The sequence below is a fragment of the Coregonus lavaretus genome (assembly GCF_964263955.1).
Source record: "Coregonus lavaretus genome assembly, chromosome: 17".
In the NCBI taxonomy this organism is placed as follows: Eukaryota; Metazoa; Chordata; class Actinopteri; order Salmoniformes; family Salmonidae; genus Coregonus; species Coregonus lavaretus.
In genome coordinates, this window is record NC_140004.1 from 11586064 (window position 1) to 11592114 (window position 6051).

The window sequence follows — 6051 nt, forward strand, 5'->3', positions numbered from 1 at the left end:
CACAGGCAGCCCAATTCTGATAATCTTTTCACTAATTGGTCTTTTGACCAATCAGATCAGCTCTGAAAAAGATCTAATGTGAAAAGATCTGATTAGTCAAAAGCCCAATTAGTGTAAAAAAAGATCAGAATTTGGCTTCCCCTCATCTGCCGGCCACTGCAGAGATGGTTATCCCTCTGGAAGGTTCTCCCATCTACACAGAGGAACCCTGGAGCTCTGTCAGAGTGACCATCGGGTTCTTGATCACCTCCCTGACCAAGGCCCTTCTCCCCCGATTGCTCAGTTTGGCCGGGCGGCCAGCTCTAGGAAGCGGCTTGGTGGTTCCAAACTTCTTCCATTTAAGAATGATGGAGGCCACTGTGTTCTTGGGGACCTTCAATGCTGCAGAAATGTTTTGGTACCCTTCCCCAGATCTGTGCCTCGACACAATCCTGTCTCGGCGCTCCACGAACAGTTCCTTCGACCTCATGGCTTGGTTTTTGCCCTGACGTGCACTGTCAACTGTGGGACCTTACATATGTGTGCCTTTCCAAATCATGTCCAATCAATTGAATTTACCACAGATGGACTCCAATCTAGTTGTAGAAACATCTCAAGGATGACCAATGGAAACAGGATGCATCTGAGCTCAATTTCTAGTATCATAGCAAAGGGTCTGAATACTTATGTAAATAAGGTATTTCTGTTTTTAATTTTTAATAAATTAGCGAAAATGTCTAAAAACCTGTTTTCGCGTTGTCATTAAGGGGTATTGTGTGTAGATTGATGAGAAAAAAAAATGTGTATCCATTTTAGAATAAGGCTGTAACGTAACAAAATGTGGAAAAAGTCAAGGGGTCTGAATACTTTCCGAATGCACTGTATGTGTCCATTTCCCCTGTCACAAGGGGATTTATAGCTGATTTAAGATGAAATCATCAACCCTGCCACTGTCCTTGCTATCCGTGATCCTTGGGACGTCCCTACCCCATTGAAGTTGAAATTTAAAATGGTTAAGGTAAGGGTTAGTGATTAGGGGTTAGGGTGGGGACGTCCCAAAGATCCGGGATAGCACCAACCACCCTGTTAGAGTGCCTGTAACTGTATTTGGCACTTCATATATTTTTTAATTTAACCTCTTAAAATGAGGTGAAATCAAGTTCTTTTCCACCAAGTTACACATCTCAAAAGGCACAGAATTGGTGGAATGACCCATGTACATTCCATAAGACATTAAGTTATATTCAATGGGTATATCCAACAGCAGGAAATCTTATGTGGCTTTAATAGATGTTACCGCAAAGGTAATGATGCTGTATCATATAGAAGCTCAGCTTTACCCTTATAATCAATGTAACAAATTAGCAGTAGCATTAGAATCAGCAAGTTCATGCTTCAATTTTGTTGAGCAATTTTAAGTTGACTATGGTGCATATCAGGTGGAAACTCCCTCTAGTCCTACCAATAATTACACCATTCTAATGCTTTATGACTAGAAGGGTTCAACTGCACATTTAAAAAATAAGGATATAAAATCAGGATCTGGCCTAAAACAGGCACCTAATAGAAGTCCTAACTCCAAGACTGCTTGCGCCCTCCAGTGGTGAACAACCACATTACAGAGAGGGTATTTGTTGATAGCCTGGGGTAGGATTCTGCTGTTAAACGCCTGTGCAGTGCACCACCTGTGTATTCTCATCATGAGTGGTGCTCCACAGACCTGTGTGTGCTTCCCTCTCATGCTGAGCCACCATATGGCATTGGAACAAATCACTAGCCGGAAACTACAGTAAGCCTGCAACAGCAGGAAATAATACAGTACCTTCGGAAAGTATTTACACCCCTTGACTTTTTCCACATTTTATTGTTACGGCCTGAATTTGAAATTGAGTAAATTTCGATGTTTTTGTCACTGGCCTACACACACACACACACACACACACACAATTCCCCATAACCTCAAAGTGGAATTATGTTTGTAATTTGTTTTCGTACAAATTAATACAAATGAAAAGACTGCCCATCTTACTCTTTTCTCTTTATTGGCCAGTCTGAGATATGGCTTTTTCTTTGCAACGCTGCCTAGAAGGTCAGCATCCCGGAGTCGCCTCTTCACTGTTGACGTTGAGACTGGTGTTTGCAGGTACTATTTAATGAAGCTGCCAGTTGAGGACCTATGAGGCGCCTGTTTCTCAAACTAGACACTCTAATGCATTTGTCCTCTTGCTCAGTTGTGCACCGGGGCCTCCCACTCCTCTTTCTATTCTGGTTAGAGCCAGTTTGCACTGTTCTGTGAAGGGAGTAGTACACAGCGTTGTACGAGATCTTCAGTTTCTTGGCAATTTCTCGCATGGAATAGCCTTAATTTCTCAGAACAAGAATAGACTGACGAGTTTCAGAAGAAAGTTAGTTGTTTCTGGCCATTTTGAGCCTGTAATCGAACCCACAATTGCTGATGCTTCAGATACTCAACTAGTCTCAAGACAGCCAGTTTTATTGCTTCTTTAATCAGCACAACAGTTTTCAGCTGTGCTAACATAATTGCAAAAGGGTTTTCTAATGATCAATTAGCCTTTTAAAATGATAAACTTGGATTAGCAAACACAATGTGCCATTGGAACACAGGACTGATGGTTGCGGATAATGGGCCTCTGTACGCCCGTGTAGATATTCCATATAAAATCAGCCGTTTCCAGCTACAATAGCCATTTACAACATTAACAATGTCTATACTGTATTTCTGATCAATTTGATGTTATTTTAATGGACAAAAAAATTACTTTTCTTTCAAAAACAAGGATAGTGTATTTAGCATGTTGTTATTGCAGGTGTGGCGAAATGCTTGTTCCTACTGTAGCTCCAACAGTTCAGTAATATCTAACAATACACACAAATCTAAAAGAATGGAATTAAGAAAAATAGAAATATTAGGAAAAGCAATGTCAGAGTCTGGAGCATAAATATACAGTACCAGTCAAAGGTTTGGACACACCTACTCATTCAAGGGTTTTTCTTTATTTTTTACTATTTTCTGCATTGTAGAATAATAGTGAAGACATCAAAACTATGAATTAACAAAAAATACCCACCCTTTGCCTTGATGACAGCTTTGCACATTATTGGCATTCTCTCAACCAGCTTCACTTGGAATGCTTTTCCAACAGTCTTGAAGGAGTTCCCACATATGCTGAGCACTTGTTGGCTGCTTTTTCTTCACTCTGCGGTCCAACTCATCCAAAACCATCTCAATTGGGTTGAGGTCGGGGGATTGTGGAGGCCAGGTCATCTGATGCAGCACTCCATCACTCTCCTTCTTGGTAAAATAGCCCTTACACAGCCTGGAGGTGTGTTGGGTCATTGTCCTGTTGAAAAACAAATGATAGTCCCACTAAGCCCAAACCAGATGGGATGGCATATCGCTGCAGAATGCTGTGGTAGCCATGCTGTTTAAGTGTGCCTTGAATAAATCACAGAGAATGTCACCAGCAAAGCACCCCCACACCATAACACCTCCTCCTCCATGCTTTACATCCGTTCACCCACACCGCGTCTCACAAAGACATTGCTTGTGTTTCTTGGCCCAAGCAGATCTCTTCTTCTTATTGGTGTCCTTTAGTAGTGGTTCCTTTGCAGCAATTCGACCATGAAGGCCTGATTCATACAGTCCCCTCTGAACAGTTGATGTTGAGATGTGTTTGTGACTTGAACTCTGTGAAGCATTTATTTGGGCTGCAATTTATGAGACTGGTAACTCTAATGAACTTATCCTCTGCAGCAGAGGTAACTCTGGGTCTTCCTTTCCTGTGGCGGTCCTCATGAGAGCCAGTTTCATCATAGCGCTTGATGGTTTTTGTGACTGCACTTGAAGAAACGTTCAAAGTTCTTGAAATGTTCCGTATTGACTGACCTTCATGTCTTAAAGTAATGATGGACTATCGTTTCTCTTTGCATATTTGAGCTGTTCTTGCCATAATATGGACTTTTACCAAATAGGGATATCTTCTGTATACCCCCACTACCTTGTCACAACACAACTGATTGGCTCAAACGCATTAAGGAAATAAATTCCACAAATTAACTTAAGATGGCACACCTGTTAATTCAAATGCATTCCAGGTGACTACCTTATGAAGCTGGTTGAGAGAATGCCAAGAGTGTGCAAAGCTGTCATCAAGGCAAAGGGTGGCTATTTAAAGGATCTCAAATATAAAATATATTTTGATTTGTTTAATACTTTTTTGGTTACTACATGATTCCATATGTGTTATTCATAGTTTTGATGTCTTCACTATTATTCTACAATGTAGAAAATAGTAAAAATAAAGAAAAACCCTTGAATGAGTAGGTGTGTTCAAACTTTTGACTGGTACTGTATGCATACACAGTGCATTCGGAAAGTGTTCAGACCCCTTGACTTTTTCCAAATGTTATGTTACAGCCTTTTTATAAAATTGATTAAATTATTTTTCAATCTACACACAATACCCCATAATAACAAAGCGAAAACTGGTTTAGACATTTTAGCAAATGTATTTAAAAATAAATAAATAAAATACCTTATTTACATAAGTATTCATACCCTTTGCTATGAGACTCAAAATTGAGCTCAGGTGCATCCTGTTTCCATTGATCATCCTTGAGATGTTTCTACAACTTGATTGGTGTCCACCTGTGGTAAATTCAATTGATTGGACATGATTTGGAAAGGCACACACCTGTCTATATAAGGTCCCAAAGTTGACAGTGCATGTCAGAGCAAAAACCAAGCCATGAGGTCGAAGGAATTGTCCGTAGAGCTCCGAGACAGGATTGTGTAAAGGCACAGATCTGGGGAATGGTACCAAAAAATGTCTGCAGCATTGAAGGTCCCCAAGAATACAGTGGCCTCCATCATTCTTAAATGGAAGAAGTTTTGAACCACAAAGGCACGTGCATGATCATCAAGACTCTTGGAAGAACGTTCTATGGACAGATGATTCAAAAGTATAACTTTTTGGACGACATGGTTCCAGTAATGCGTGGCGAAAACCAAACTGCATTCCACAGTAAGAACATCACACCAAAGGTCAAGCATGGTGGTGGTGGTGTGATGGTCCCAAAAATATAAATGCAATGTAAAGTGTTGGTCCCATGTTTCATGAGCTGAAATAAAAGATCACAGAAATTTTCCATACGCACAAAAAGCTGATTTTCTCTCAAATTGTATGCACAAATTTGTTTACATCCCTGTTAGTGAGCATTCCTCCTTTGCCAAGATAATCCATCTGCCTGACAGGTGTGGTATATCAAGAAGCTGATTAAACAGCATGATCATTACATACGTGCACCCTGTGCTGGGGACAATAAAAGGTCACTAAAATGTGTAGTTTTGTCACACAACAATGCCACAGATGTCCCATGTTGAGGGAGCGTGCAATTGGCATGCTGACTGCAGGAATGTTCACCAGAGTTGTTGCTAGACAATTTAAATGTAAGTTTCTCTACCATAAGCTGTTGTTTTAGAGAATTTAGCAGTAAATCCAACCGGCCTCACAACCGCAGACCACGTGTAACCATGCCAGCCCAGGACCTCCACATCCGGCTTCTTCACCTGTGGGATCGTCTGTGACCAGCCACCCGGACAGCTGATGAAACTGATGAGTATTTGTCTGTAAGAAAGCCCTTTTGTGGAGAAAAACTGGCTCCCCAATCAATTGACGGATTTCCTTCTATGAACTGTAACTCAGTACAATCGTTGAAATTGCTGCGTTTATATTTTTGTTCCGTATATATTGCGATTAGAGATCTTGCTAGGGTTTCTGAGGATGCGTATTGTGCATGTTTAGCCAATGTGAAATGAAATTACTGTCAAGTAAGCGGTGCGCTCGGCATTCTGCAAGTGACGTCTGTACTGGGTCGGTGGTATGGACGGTGCTTGAGTAAGGTGTTGTGCAGTATCTCTGGTCAGTTTGAGCGCTGGTCAGGACAGGGACAACATGACACAAACATACACATTTATGACAACATCCAAGACCACAGTCTGACTTCACAATAGTCCCTCACAGACTGAGAAATAACTTGCGCAAGACAAAG